Here is a 17109-nt window from a genome sequence, read left to right on the forward strand (position 1 = left end):
TATTTACAAGGGCCTTACACTACAAGGAAAATGACTTCAAATGACCAGACACACATGGGGACGTATTTACAAGGCCCTTGAACCCGGGGGAAGTGACTTGAAATTGCTAAGCACACATAAGAGAGTATCTACAATGCCCGTGCAACACTTATGCATCATTTTTTACATGTACACCGTAACATTAACAACACAATTACATCATATATCTGTTCCGCAAAAGCGACGCATTGCAGGAGTTACATCATTTTACCATCAAAAACAATTTCTCCGATTCTGTAAATGTAAATTTACCTACATGTGACCCTGAATTTAGGCGCCTACATACCTTTTTGCCATGTACAGGTCGGAAACGACCGAAATCGGCCGTAACCGGTCGGTAAATGGCCTAAACGACCACCTACATCGGGCCCTAAGTGTGCATGCATTTGATTTCAAACAAAGTTTTAAAACCTTTTATGTAAAACAATTATACACCTACATTCATGTAAGGGCAGGTCTGCCTTTCACATGACATACGTGTGCATGCACAAATGTGCATGCACACCGGAATCGGTATTTTACCATGAAGTTTGATTTCATGCTAAAATACCGATTCATTAAGTCATTTGAGACTCAGAAGACTCCCCCCTATATAGCAAATTTACAGAATCGGTAAAATTACCGATTCGGTATTTTTCCGAACCAAAAATTTTTCCGATTCTATAAATGAAGAATGCAAAACCGCCTTTGAAAGCAGAATGCAGACACTTAACGCAAAACATCATTTTAAATACACAGCTGACTTTCTTATTTAAGCAAAAAAGCATACTACTCTTTAACTAAAATATATAAACGATAACTCACCTTTACAAATTCTTTTTGAAATTGAAAACAGTCTCAGAAACACACCAATTATTCTGTACCAGAATTAAAGGTATGCACTCCAGAGGCTGGAACCAACAAAGGCACCGAAACGCTGATATTCAACACACATATCTCTCATGTCAGCCAATAACAATAAAAACTCTTCCCTCACTTTTTTCAAATCAACACCCTTTCCCCCTCTGCCCTTTCTACCTCTTTTCCATAGCAACTACCACCTGCCTGACCTGTCATGGCCACAAGTTCACACAACAATGTTTCAAATGAACTCTGAACTCTCAGTACACCTGCTAATCCACGGCAATCTTTCATAACAACATTTTTAAATAACCATTCAAAATACATTTTTCAAAGAACACATCCATGCACCCTAACTTTCTGTTTTCAGCTATGAAAATACACCACCCACTGCTAATGAATCATTTACACTTAAACTCCACATTTTTTTACATTACAAACATCACTATTTCAACTGCCATTTCATTCCCACACTTCATCTGACTGCAGCAAAAACTCCTCTAGCCATGTTTTTAGTCTGGATTCTGGGACATAGCTATATCCACTGGGCTCACAGGTATGCTGAAAACAGAAATTTACACACCCTCGAATTACAAAATGTGGAAATCAAATGGATTGGTCGAAGAGGATTGAAATGTCACCAATTGATACCATTGGTGAAAACCTTTTTAAATTTGCCAACCCCTGACCTCATAATAGTGCACTGTGGAGGAAACGATTTGGGCACTTTGACTGGGGTAGGACTGGAAATGCTTTTAAAGGACACCTTTGAACAATTGATGACACTTTTTCCTCAAACTGCCTTGGTATATTCCAATATATGCCAAAGACAAAAATGGAGGTGGTCCAATCAATTTTGTCCACAAATTGAGAAATCGAGGAAGCATGTAAATAAGTCTGTTTCAGCTTACATGAGGGACCATGTAATGGGCTGCATCTACAACAATAACTTGCGTTACTACATGCAAGATATCTACAGAGGAGATGGCGTGCATTTCTCAGATGAGGGGAACAGAATTTTCATACTAAATTTAAGAATGTGTATTGGTTCCTACTTATAACTTTCTAGAACATACACAGAACCCAAAAGCTCTTTTCAGAGCTACCTTAACTTAGTGTACTCTTTTAAAATTTCGAATGAACCTTTTTTTTCCACTTAATTTCACCTATATTAGCTTCCCGGTACGCTACCCAATTCGCGTACCTGCAGCTAACCACACGAAAAAAACTTTTTTTTTTATCGACATATATGAGCCTCCTCAGCCACCCTCAGAAAACTTAGGGAAATGCATACGTCTAAAGTACCCCAATCTTTCCATTCTGAACATTATTTACCCTCCATCTTGTATCTCAATTCTACCGAAACACAAAATGGAGGACTCCCGTAACACTGCAAGTTCGCGTACCGGGAAACACACTGACAAGCACTCGCACAAAAAAGGTCGGAAAGTAATTAACAGAAAAACCACTGGAGACACTTTCACCAATTAAACAGTAGCTCATACTACATACCAATCGCTACCATTTTCACAAATTTAGTTGGAATACCATTTAGCCTTTTAGCATGTAAAACTCTCTAAAATCCCTGAGGTAAATTACTTCACAAAAAACATCGAAAGTGTTGGAAATGACAACCAATTAAAATATTACTTTCAATTTCTACTACTATATCATGACATTTGATTGGTTATGTACCTGAATATATATAAACAAAGAGAAAGAAACACAGCCATTTTGACTACTACTTCGGGAAGTGCAGAACAACAAAAAATCAACTGATAACTTCAAATTATATTTAAAAGGTAAGATATTATTTTTAAAACTGAGGGTGCGCCAAAATGCTGGACAATGGGCCCCCCACAGTGTCTGTGAATGGTCTCCTTGCAATTGAGGGAACGTCTCCTTCTCCCTCACCTATACCTCCTGACACCATCCATGAGAGGCCCAAGGAGGGGCCCCCGCCAATGGACCTTAATTGCAGGCGACACCTTTCTTTGTGATAGATCTCCAGGAAAACAAAAGGACACATCACTAGTGTGTGGCCCCATGCTGATGGGCTGAGTGCGAGGCCCTGACCGGCAGCCCACGCTGCCCATGCCTAGCGCCGGCCCTGAGTTAAGGATAGAGTTAGACTTCTCTAGTATAATTCAGAATTGACTAAGAGTTTATTTGATAATTTTCTTCATATTTCTACTTCCAATTTGATACCACACACTGCCCAAAGAAAAAAACACTGTACAAATAACCAAACTACCTGTCTGTACTGAAACCCAACAGTGCCCTATCTGTACTGATATATTTTTTAAAAATTCATTTTTCAGAATTCAAAATGGAAGGAGAAGTAAACAACTTTAAAACTGAAACAGAAACAAAAAATGAGACAGAAGTTGACATGGATTTCTACGACGACACAATAAACAATGAACTTGTGCAATGTGTAGATGCAGTAGATTTTCTACTGAAAAATGAAGAAAAAAATGATCACGATTTTTTAGATTTTCTTTTAAACTTTGAAAAACAATCTGAAAAATAAATTTTAATTTCTTAATTCAAAAATTGTTTGACACATTTATTTTTATATATATATATTGAAAACTAGTAGCAAATTGATTATAACGTGAAGTCAGACTTTAAATATACTGTGCAACTTTTTGGTGTTACATACTAACTTTGTACATAGTTACTTCCTTTCTCCCACTATATTATCTCCAATGTGTATTTGCAAAAACAACAAGTGACAACATCAACAACATCTCTTTATCATCTCCTGCCTCCATGTTGTTTCGGCTTTCCAGACAGACTATGGTATGAATTCCATATACCACAATAACTTCTTTAACAACAAGCAACATATCTACAAAGGAGACAGCGTTTATTAAATTATACACTCTACATTGATACCTACATGTAGCTACGTAAATAAAAATAAACAAAAAAAACAACAAAATGAACAATCAATAAACATACTATAAGTTAAAAGTCAATCATTCTTGTTTCCTTATACTACGCTCCCCAGACCGCTTTCCAGTACGCTAACCGGGCGCACCCCACGAAAAAAACAATTTTTTTTTTTGTTTGGCCCCGTGGGGCACTTTAATATCTCCCTCATCAATCCTAGGGGGTCAGAAGGGGTCTACCTTGCCCCCTTTCCTTCATTTCCCCCTTCGTTTTGGCCTCCTCTTGTCTCTCGATCCTACCGAGAGACAAGATGGCGGCCGCTACAGACTGTTTAGAATGTTGACAGACACCGGAGAGCCAATCAGCTTCGCTTCGAAAAGCTCCGAAACGCGAAAAGTACGCGAACTAGTCCGCTATCTAGGATGCTGTCACAGATATATCTGTTTTTTAAACGTTCATTTCTCAAAATCCACTGGAGCACATATATTGAGACCCAGCAAAGGCACATCGGGCTAACAGTCCCTACAATTTTGCCAAGTTTCGTGTAAATCCATTCAGCCGTTCGAGCTAAAAGTGAGGCCAAACGCCCTATGGAAATTAACATGGGAAAAACGCGTTTTGGGACCCCCCTTTTTTCTCTGCCCCCCCCTTGACGAAACCCCCCCCCAAATTTTCAGGGGCTGATCAGAAACAAAATGTGCCATTTTCCTGAAAATTTCAGCCGATTCCGTCCACAAACGCCAAAGTTATTAGACATAGAATTTTCAAAAGTTCCATAGAGAAAAAATCCTAACTATATTTACCTACTGGCGACCGCCAGTAGGTAATATATATATATATATATATATATATATATATATATATATATATATATATATATAACCTACTGGCGATTGCCAGTAGGTAGTTATAGTTAGGACCTATTTTCTATAGGAAATCCGCAACATTCTATTGGGAATAACTTTGGCGCCAGTTGTTGAATCTTTTTGCGAATTTCTCAAAGAAGATGGCCCGCTCCGCTCCTTCCCTGAAAATCTTGGGAAGATTCCACAAGAGGGGACCGAGAAAAAAGGGGGGCCCCAAAACGTGTTTTCCCCATGTTATTTCCATTGGACGATTAGACACGGCTACAGCCCGAACTGGTGAGCGGAATTACACCAAATTTGGCAAAATGGTGGAGTATGATTCGCAGATCACGCTTTTGGTTAAATGGTGTAAATCCTTCCAGTAGTTTCTGAGAAAATTAAAAGGAAAAAACATATATATATCTGTAGGCGCGCACCCGTGCGCGCATGGTGCGCGAATCGGGTGTGCGCAAGCTGAATTCTGATTTGTTGTTAGACGTCTGTCAACATTCTAATCGGTGGAAACCAGAAAGCGTTGGCCGCCATTTTGTGTCCGCGGCAGAAGAGACCCAAAAACAAAAGTGGAAAATATGACAAGGGGGCGGGGTAGAGACTTCCTGTCCCCTTAGGCCTTCTCAGGGAGTCCCTGAAGGACCCCGAAGGCCCCAATTTTAAAATTTTTTGGGGGGGAAAAAACTGCGAGGTGCGCGCACAGTGCACGCACCCTCTAGGCAGAAGAGAGCTCAAAACAAAAGTGGAGAACGTGAAAAGGGGGCAGGGTTGAGACTCCATGACCCCCTAGGCCTTCTCAGGGGGTCCCTGAAGGACCCCGAAGGGCCAAAAACCCTTTTATTTTTAAAATTGCGGGGTGCGCGCACGGTGGCCGCACCCTTTGGCTGCCATTTTGTCACTCTGAGGTAAAAGAAAGCCAAAAACAAAAGTGGAGAACGTGAAAAGGGGGCAGGGTAGAGAATCCCTGACCCCCTAGGCCTTCTCAGGTGGTCCCTGAAGGACCCCTAAGGACTCACGTTGAGCGCACTTTGGAAAAAAAAGACAAACAAAAATATTAGCTGTCAACTGTCTGTCAACACTCCTAACCAGAAATTGTTGGCAACCATCTTGTGCCTCGGTAGACTGAGGCACAAGAAAGCAGAAAACAAACGTTTAGAACTCAAAAAGGGGTCAGGATAGAAGCACCCTGACACCCTAGACCTGCTCAGGGGGTCCCACAAGGACCCCAAGGCCCCCCCATTTCTTTTTTGACAAAAAATCGCGGGGTACGTGTACCGTACGCGTACCTTTCCGAGCACAAGCTGCATGCTCATTGCCTTTCAACACTCGAAACCAGGAAGTGTTGGCCGCCATCTTGTGCTCGGTAGACCAAGGCAAAAGAAAGCAGAAAAACAAATGTGTAGAATGCAAAAAGGTGGCAGGGTAGAAACACCCTGACCCCTAGGCCTGCTCAGGTGGTCCCACACGGACCCCCAAGGCCCCAATTTTTTTTTCAAAAAACCTGGTCTGCTTTTTTTCAAATTACCCTTCCGGGGGACCAAATCCCGGGGGCATAGTGAAAAAGAAGTGTGGGAGGGCCCCAATCCCCCCCACACTGCCCCGGGGACTGCCATCCTCCGGGGAAAAGCAACGCAGCCCCCTGGCGCATACTGGAGGTTCCAAGAGGAATTGGTTCCCCCTCTGCAAACGCACCAGGGGACTGCGTTGCAGAGAGGTGAAAAAACAAAAAGGGAAATGACCATAAGGGGGCAGGGTAGACCCCCCCTTGACCCCCTAGGTTTGATGTGGGGGCTATAAAAGGGCCCCGCAGGGCATTTAAAATATTTTTTTTTTGCGCGGGGGAAGCGCCCGGTACGCGCACCGGGGAGCGGCCGGGGGAGCGTACTATGAGGGAAAAAGATGACAGAGTTTTTAAAAAATGAAGCCTTTATTTAGAAATTGGAGGTAGTTCTAAAAAGAACTTTTTTTTTTCCTCTTTTTGTTGTTTTATATTTTTTTGTGTTTTTTGAACATTTTGTACTTTTTTTGGCTTTTCAAAACAGTTTTATATTTTTTTTGTATTTTTTTAGGGGGAGAAACAAAAAAAGGGAATTGAAACTGGCTCAACTGGAGCAAAAAAACAAAAAACCCAAAAAATTACTTCTTTTTGGGGCACTTGTGATTATCACCTGCAAGGACGATGAGCTTTGCGCTTTTTTCACCATAGGCGATAAGCTTGCCACATGCAGAACAAGTGATTTTAAAATCAGCAAATCTTGGCTGAATACAAGGCATCATCTCTGATGTTTCTGGTCCCGATGAAGTGGGTTGGTTTCTTTGGGAGGTGGTCCTTGATGACTGGGGGAGGTTACTGGCCAGTTCCCTGAGCTCTGCACGAGAGTAGTTGTTTGGGTGCTTTCGGGTCATATGACGAATCATGGTATAGTTACCAAATGAATATTTTTTGTTTGGGTTGCCCCGTGAGAGTTCTTCATTGCAGATTAGGCAAGTTACCTTGGCCGCATTCACTTTTTTCTTGCCCTCTGGGATTGAAAAAAACTCCCAAAAAATGTGTGGCTAGGGTTTGTATGGGGTATTTTCTTCAGGCAGCCATCTTCTCCTCCCCTCCTCCTCTTCCTCTTCCTCCTCCTCCTCTTCTTGACCACCAATATAATCTGGAGCTGGTCCTGTTGGTGGTGGTGGTGGTGGGGCAGATGCACCAGCTGCTGCTGCTACTGAAGCCATTATTAAGATCAAAAAGGTACAGAGATGTACAAACAGGTCTTCCTCAGTCAAAGGACAAAGTCAGAATAAGGAAAAAAGGTGGGGTCTTTCATCATTTGGAAAAAAAACTGTCCTGAACCAATGAGAAGTGTTATTTTCAGGTCACAAGACCAGGGGCTTCATCATTATGAAACTAAAACTGTTATGAACCAATGAAAAGTGTTATTTTCAGGTCACATGACCCGACGCGCTTACGCTACGCGCCCCCGGGAGCGCTCCAAAGCAAAAAATAAAAAAATAAAAATTGGGAAAAATTGTAGGGACTGTTAGCCCTATTCTTAAGTGGTTTTTACGAAAATTAACTTTGAAAAAATATATATTGTGCTACATTGGGCTATATATATGCCAAAATGTAGCCCAAATGTAGCCCAATATAGCCCAAAGATGGCCACCAGAGACCAAAAAATCCAAATGTATCCCAAATATCAGCTAGATGTAGCCCAACTGTAGCCCAATGACAGAATGTACCAGAGTGTTCTAAAGAACAACTAGAGTGCTAACAGTCTTATTTATAAAGTGAGACTTATAGTTAGGAATTAGAATTTAAAAAATGTTTGGAAATCACTGAAAAAAACATAGGTTTCACACCAGTTATAGTTAGGAATTAGCATTTAAAAAACCAATGAAATTCACTGAAAAAACCATAGGTTTCACACCAGTTATAGTTAGGAATTAGCATTTAAAAAACCTATTAAATTCACTAAAAAAACCATAGGTTTCACATCAGTTATAGTTAGCTGGAAATTTTACTAACATAAAACCAATGAAATTCCACGTTTTAGTTAGTTGGACTCACTATAACTTGCGCGCCTGCAATGCACTGCTGATGACGTCACATATTACATCACTCATGACATGGTCAGTGACATCACTCATGACATCACTGATGACACCATCCTTGTGACAGACTGATAGACCTCCTTTCAGTGTAATGTAACCATTGAAACACATATTCAAACAATAGAAACTAACATTTTCAAAAAAAATGGAGATACCCATACCAGTTACAATAACCAATTCAGTAATTCCACCATCTATATACACATCCACTCATACACCAACAGTTCTATATAGTCACTCATACATATTCTCACTCATCATATATAGTGATACACATATACATCCTGTTACACACCGACAGTCTTACAAAAGTTACTCACACACATACTCACACATGCAAATAAACTATTGAACATCCATTTATTTGCATATACAGCTATACATACATTAGCACATTACTTCTAAGGAAACTTACACATACTTACTCTCTTAAACAATCACTTATAGAAACACATACTTATTTAAACAGGAACTCTTTCACACATATACACACTCATCCACCCATACAGTCCTGAAGATATGCTGTCTTCAAAACACATACAAACAGTGAGTCAGTAACCAACCCATGCAGCCACTTATACACAAAGTGAAACACTGATACATATATTTAAATATTTAAAAAATACTCGTTAATATATGTATTCATTAAGATACACTTAATAAGGCAGTTAACCAATCAATTCTTTTAAAAAAAAACATCCATTTACACACTTATTTAACCATTTATTCTTCCATCGTCCTTTACTAATACAAATGTAAAACACATTTATTTTTCATAAAGACACACATTCACTGGATGGTGTCATCAGTGATGTCATGAGTGATGTCACTGACCATGTCATGAGTGATGTAATATGTGACGTCATCAGCAGTGCATTGCAGGCGCGCAAGTTATAGTGAGTCCAACTAACTATAACGTGGAATTTCATTGGTTTTATGTCAGTAAAATTTCCAGCTCACTATAACTGATGTGAAACCTAAGTTTTTTTAGTGAATTTAATAGGTTTTTTAAATGCTAATTCCTAACTATAACTGGTGTGAAACCTATGGTTTTTTCAGTGAATATATATATATATATATCTCAAAAGCCGCTTGAGGAAATCAGATGCAGCGTGTAATCTCCAGCAAGCACCGAAAAAGCAGACACGAGCCCAGAATAAGTGCAAGCAGTAGCGTTTATTTTCTCATGAGTCCGCCATAACGCGTTTCACCACCGGAGTGGCTTGATCACATGACAACGCTCAAACATTGAATGGACCATTAAAACAGCTAGCACCCTATGCACGTGATTGTGAAGGTGATAGACATAAAGAAAAGGTGAAATGCAACATATTTTCATACTTTTGAAGAAAGACTATGCGTTGTACAAAGTGAAGCTGTTGAAAGCAAATATTTACACCAACCGATTTGAGGGAATTTTAAGAAAAGAAAATGCATATGGTGACCTAGGTTGTTAACCAGCACGATTTACAAAGAGAGAAAACTCATGGCTTAAATGCATAACTAACAGTATAAATACATAGACCATTGCACCCCATAAGATATCGAGGGAAAAATTGATTAAGTGCAAGTCGAAATATATAAATACATCCTGAAAAAGAATATTTTTACTTTTTTCATACAAAAATAGATTTGATAAAAAAATACATTTCATATATTTACACATCGGTGGTTGAAGCTTGTAGGTCATAGCATAATTATAGCATGAATGCTTGGTCTTAGTATATTAAAGTGCAGCAATTTGTACGAGATCCTCATGAATGTCAAAATGACCCATAATCTAAAACAGTTGGAGTTTTATAGAAAATATGGATTAAAGTGCCGTTGGGTGCCAAAAGTGAATAAAGTGAAAATGAATAAAAAACAATCCTAATATGAGGGTTGTGTGAGAAGCAAATGACAGCTATATGGGACAAATCGTCAAAGAATACGGTTTTGGAAGTATTTACATGCCATCTGACAAGATAATCCGGCTGGAAGCTTTAGATTTATGAAACATGGGTTACAATGAGAACAGGAAGGAAAAGGACACAGGGGGTAGGTTACCAAAATGTACTGGGAGAGACGGGAAGAAGATCACTTCCAGGGGGGCTCAATGAGATAAACATGGTCATAAGCAGGTATGTAAATCTTCAGTGTTGTTTAAACCTCCAGGGCTTTTGCTGGTGAAATTCAGGATATACCTTGTCTTCAACATACGCATTTTGTGCTCTCGGTCACCTCCCTGTTTAGTTTTTGGAAACGTGTCGATGACATAGTATTTGAGATCCATTAAGTTGTTATTGTGGACCTCCCGAAAATGTCTCGCCACTGGGTAGGTGGGGTCAGAGTTGGTAATAGCCCTGATGTGTTGTAATATCCTTACATTAGCTGGTAATTTGGTACTTCCTACGTACCGTAAGGGACATGTACATTCCAAGATGTAGATGGCATACTCAGTTTTGCAGTGGAGGGATTTGAAAATTTTGATTTCCTTACTACTGAAGGCTGTACGGTAGCTGGTTTTATTAATACCGTAAGTACAAGCTTTACATGAATGACATTTAGTGAACCCCCGTGAGGTTTTCAGCCAATCTTTGGACGGAATGACTTCTGGACTGTTGGATACCAGGCTGTTGTGAAGAGAAGTAGCTCTCTTGTAGGTGATACTGGGTTTGGCTGGCATAGTGTGGCCTATTACTGGATCAGAACGAATAAGGGCCCAGTTTTGATTAATGATTTTATTTATCGCACCCTTTTGGGTGCTATAGGGCACAATAAGTCTGACAGTGCTAGACTCTGGTGATTCAATGGATTCAAGTGTGGGTGGATTTCTGATTGTTTTGGGAACAAGGAGGAGAGTTCTATCCAGTTCCGTTGTTTTATTAATGGCTGTTTGAATGATATGCATGGGATATCCTCTAGCAAGGAATCTCTCCTTGCATTCATTTTGAGCCATCATCAGATCAGTGGGATTGCTGCAGATCCTTTTTATTCACAACATTTCCCCATAGGGGATGCTGCGAATAAGGTGTTTTGGATGGAAACTGGTATAATGTAAGATGGAATTACCAGCAGTTTCCTTTCTATAGAGCTTGGTTTCCAGTGCATTGTTGGTAATGAATAGTTCTATGTCTAGAAAATGGATGCTGGTATGACTCATGGTACAGGTGAAATTCAAATTGATGTCATTAACGTTCAAGAGGTTAACCCACTCCTGGGCCTCTTCCCTAGTGCCATTCCAGACAAAGATAAGGTCATCAATATACCTATAATACATTTTAACATGTTTGAAATACCATTCACCTAGTGTGCCTTTTAGGACCAACTCCTCCAACCAGCCCATAAAAATGCATGCGTAGCTGGGGGAGAAGCTGGCCCCCATTGCCACCCCCCTCACCTGTTGGTAGAAAGTTTGATTAAAGGTAAACAAATTATGATGTAAACAAAAAGTCACCATATCTAACAGCATATTATTGTGCTCAGAGGAAGTTGGTCTATTCTTGGTGAGAAAGTAGTCCAAAGCTCTTATACCATCCTTATGATCTATACAGGTATAAAGGGATGATACATCCAAAGTAAGTAAAAGAAACCTAGAATCCCAAACAAAGTCCTTGATTTTATCAAGAAAATCACTAGTGTCTCTTAGGTAACGGGCCAATCCAGTTACACAGTCCTGTAAAAAAAAGTCAATGTAGTTTGAAGTGTGTTCCAACAAACTATTCCTACCGGAAATGATGGGCCTTCCGGGAGGGTGCAGAGAGTCTTTGTGAATTTTGGGAATAAAGTAAATGTTGGGGATGGTGGGATAATCATTCTTCATGTACAGGTATTCGTCCTTTGTAATCAGGCCAGCGCTTTTCCGAGCTAAAAGTTTCAGAAAAAATGAATTAGAAGTCTCTTTGACTGCTAAGGCACTGCTGATTCTATAACATTTGCGGTCATTCAATTGGAGCATGGCTTCAGTCATATATTGGTTTCTATCCCACAATACCACATTGCCTCCTTTATCCGAATTTCGGATGACAATCTGGTTGTTTTGCTGTATTTTGGCCACCAGGTTGTCATACGTTCTATTGCGTCTGGATATTTTGCTTTTCATGGCGCAGGTTTTGTAGTTGAATTTTTTCAGTTCATTAATCAAATTTTCATTATAGATGTCAATTCCATCTCGTGGCATGATTGGATTGAACTTGGATTTCTTTTTAAAAGGAATTACAGTGGTTGTTTTGATGGGTTGACTAGAATTTTGACTGTCTGAAGATGGTTGCGAAAATTCAGTGCGGTTTTGGGCATGAAGATCCGTTAGGACAGTGAGCAAGGTAGAAGGTAACCCTGTACAGGGTGGAGTCCCAATAGATATCTGGCTTCCCATTTGAACGGTAGTTTCCTTGTATGATTTTTTTAATTGATTGAGGGTGTGAAATTTACGCAATGTAAGTTTGCGGATAAATTGATACACATCCATGCGAGTGGTAGCATAATCAAAGTTGGATTCTTTACAAAAAGAGAGTCTTAGAGATAAAATTTGAATTTCTGCTTTTGTCAGGACTGTCTCTGTTAGATTAATAACCGTTTTTTCTGAGGAGTTATTAAAGTTTTTTGAACTTTCTTCCATATTGCGGTCAATGGGAGTTGTCGAATTGCAGACGTTTGTATGTGCCATTACTGGCGATTCCAGCGACCTTTCCCCTTGCCCCTGTAATTGTTGTTTGTTGGCGCGTTTCCTTGCTTTCCGCCTTTGGCTGCGTTTGTGGTTTCTCCGTTTGCGGCTTGTGTCTGCCGATTCCGGGGCCGCAGAGTTGACAGTCGATACATGGATAAAAAAATTATTTCATCACCTGGAGACGGAATTGCCTTGGGGTCACCGGGTGCTGTTCTGATGTAGTTGCCTTCATTGTCACTTTCAGCGGCAGAACTGAAGTCGGAGAGTGTAGATTCGTTTGAGGCATACGATGTACCCGCTTGTGCTTTACTTTTATTTCTCCCCATGGGTTTGCCACTTTTAATCGAGTCGAATTTACGGGCAAAGGTGAAAATACGTCCGCATTCATAATCCGCAAGGTCGCGCTGAAATTTGTACGCTTTGCGCGCCTTAATTTTCTCTTCTTCTTTTTTGAGGCATGTGGTCATTTCTGCATTGAGTTTATTTATTTCTTCAGGTGTTCCCATTTGCGCAATTTCATCTGTTAGTGCTACCACCTTTTTATAATTAGCCAATTGCAGAGATTTCAATACCCGTATATATAGCATCCCTAGGAAACTCTGGTAAGCTTTGAAATCCCTGGAAAAGGACCAAACTATCAAAATCAAACCCTCTGACAAAGGGGGGACTATTGTTAGTTTAAAAAAAATCAATTCTACAAAGAAGCGATGCGGCAATTGAATGATAAAGATTGCTACATGTCGATACCAAGAAAAACTTATCGGGAATGTATTGATGAGTACCATAATTTATTACAGCTTTGGAAAAATGATGGGTTATTGAGCCAAGATGAGTAATTATTCATGCGTTGCGAAACACCCACAATACCAACGTTCTATCACCTTCCAAAGGTACATAAGAATGCAATCAATCCTCCAGGCAGGCCAATTATGGCATCTATTGACAGCCTCCTAGAAAACACGTCCACCTACATAGACTCTTTCCTAGCACTCCTGGTGAAGGACTTGGCCTCGTATATCAAGGATACCCAGGACTTCCTAAGATTAATTGAGGGAGTGACCTGGGAACAGCATATGCTCCTTATCACCCTGGACATTACTAGTCTTTATACCTGTATTAATCATCAAGACGGTATAATAGCTGTGGAATGGTTTCTGAATTTGAGACCAATTAAATATTTGAAACAAAATGAAATGTTTATACAAATGATCACTTTCTGCCTCACAAATAAAAAATGTACATTTGCAGGACAGCTGTACCGCCAGCTACGTGGGACTGTCATGGGCACGTGCTTTACCCCCAGCTACGTGAACCTTTTCGTGGGCTGGTGAGAGAAGCACGTGGCCTCGGGGGAACCCAATAAACATTGGATTGAAAAAACTATTTTGTGGGCAAGATACATAGATGACCTTTTCATAATCTGGCGCGGCAGCTGCTCCTCGGCTGAGGAGTTTGTAGCCTCTTTTAACAGCAATGAACTAAATCTTAGGTTCACAGGTGAAATTAGTAACACTTCAGTCACCTATCTAGATCTTGAGGTTTATGTGGAGAATGACACACTTTCAACCAGGTTGTTCAGAAAGCCCACAGCAGGCTACAGGGTTTTGCATGCCGATAGCCATCATCTTAGGAGTGTCATCAAAAATATACCATTTGGTGAACTTCTGCACCTAAAACGTAATTGTTGTAAAAACCAAGATTATGAACAGGTCAAAATTGAGGCGACCAAGAGGTTTAAGGAGAGAGGTTATACCAACTCAGACCTAACCTCAGCAGAAACTAAAATTAGAAAGGTAAATAGAAAGGATTTACTTATAACTAAGGAGTCTGTGAAACCTTAAGAAGATGGCCCGGACAGGATGATCACTAGTTTCAGTGAAAAATCTAGTCAGATTGTGCAGATCTTTAAAAAGAACTGGCACATTTTACAAACTAATAACATCCTGAAAAAAACCTAATAATAATAATAATCCACATTTGTAAAGCGCGAACCATCACCCGTTAGGGTCTCTAGGCACTGAGGGCTGTCGGGAAGATTAAGCAAGCTATTGCCCAGAGACACATATTGCTGAGCTAATCTGCCGCCGGCCCCGGGGATCGAACTGTGATCCCCAGATTCCGGAGTCTCCCACCCTTGCGCCCACAGATTACAAACAAACGCAGCATGTCGGTAGGGGACTATTTAATCCATAGTCATTATGATTCGGTCCCCAGAATTAAGAACAAAAAAGGCATTTCAGGTTTCTTTCCCTGTAAGCACTGTAAGGTCTGTAAATTTAGTGATAAAGTGACAACTTATCAGGGCAGACCATGTAATCCAAGACCAATCCGTAGCATAAAATTGCTCCTAAATTGTAACTTTGACTTCACTGTCTACTGCCTAACGTGTCCGTGCCCCAAGCGTTACATTCGGAGCACGATACACCCCACTAAAAACGCATCCTCGAACATATGCGGGCCATTACAAATAAGGATCCCACATGTCCGGTTGCTCGTCACTTTGAGCAATTCCATCGGAGCAACCGAGATTTGTTGAAATTCCATTGCATTGACCAAGCTGACAAATCCGAAAGAGGGAGTGATAGGGTGTGCAAACTTTGTATCTTGGAAACAACTTACATAATTGATCTCCAAACAAAGGCCACACTGGACTTGAATAATGACGAGGAGCTATGGGTCCACATTTAATGACACAATAAAAATTAAGTAGTGAGATCATGAACTTGTCATTTACCGCCATAAAAAATCTCTCATATTAGCTGTTCTAATGCCCATTCAGGGCTTAATAAACTAAAACAAGGGGATAACACACTAGTGGTGCGAACAAACATGAATTGCATATTAATCCGCATTGTTTTTTAAATTGATCGCTTCAACTTAAGATCTGAGTTGATATATGTGTGTTTTTTATATAGGATGTATATAATGTGTATATATTAATATATTAAATTTGTAAATACTTTTGTTCCCCCTTATCACAATTGCACCTAATGAATGTATGGTACAATCTTGTGCTTGTTTTTTTATAATTTGCACTATTGCACTTTATCTTATGTTGATTCACAGGGACAGCACTTGTAAATAAGTCACTATAAGATGGCCGCCATGTATTTTTTGACAATGTTGACTAAGTCCGTCTTTGACTATTATCATTGATCATGTGATGCATGCATGGTTTAAATGCTTCCATGGAGCACAAAGGAAACCGAGATTGAAAAAGCCAGTCGGAGAAATGCATCTGTCAGTACAGGGAAGGGATTCTGCACAATAAAGCATTGGTTGCTTTGAAATTCTTCATGTGTTTTACATGTTTAGACGTTATGGCGTCTTTTGGTTGTTTCGAGATATATATGCATATATATATCCAACAGAACGCTGCTCGAGCGGTTTCCCTTCCAAGCCACGATGGCGCCAGCCAGTGGCAGCAGCAGCCACTCTTTATACTCAATGATTTCCAATTCCCCGTAGTAGGTGACTCAAAAGGCGGCACACCAAGGAACTGCACAAGGGATTTATTCTGCACCAAAACTCTTAGGGACAACGCGTTTCGGCGTTTTGCCTTTGTCAAGTCGATTTCCGCATTTCCACTTCCCATAGAAATAGACACAATGGTTAATGAACATAAAAGAAAGCATGCTGATGTTGTAAATATAAACAGTGTGTATCCCTTCTACTCACGGTTATACAATTACAAGCATTATGCATAAACTTAATTCAAAAATTGCCCAAATATTAATTTCAAGCATTTCAGTAAAATAATAGCATAGTGATATTTGACATACGCTTTAAAGTCATACAGTCAATGCGCGCATACATGAATCGTTCCTATTTTCGAAGAATTCATATTCATTCTTGCAATATTGACGTGAGCGATATAATCGTGAAATATATAATTGCGCTACCCATCCTCAAATAAATGTATTTAAGGGCCTGTGTGTCACTGCAATATTAGTTTCGATTTTGGAACGCTGTGTCCTGGAGCTCCAGTTAATACGAAATTCGACGAGCTTTCATGCATATGCACGGCCGTGACTCGGTCTTTCTGGGTAGTGGAAATATACAGGGTAAGGTGCAAAAATGTGCTGCATGGGAATACACTTTTACATGTGAGTGCAAAATGTGTGTATTTGTTCATTAGTGTTGCTGTGATAAGGAGGGAAAAGAGTTCATTGGGCTGGTCCTGCAAAGCAACTCATCATGAGTTGTCGAGTATGGGTCCACAATTGT

The sequence above is a fragment of the Lissotriton vulgaris genome, chromosome 4_1 (genome assembly GCF_964263255.1).
Source record: "Lissotriton vulgaris chromosome 4_1, aLisVul1.2, whole genome shotgun sequence".
In the NCBI taxonomy this organism is placed as follows: domain Eukaryota; kingdom Metazoa; phylum Chordata; class Amphibia; order Caudata; family Salamandridae; genus Lissotriton; species Lissotriton vulgaris.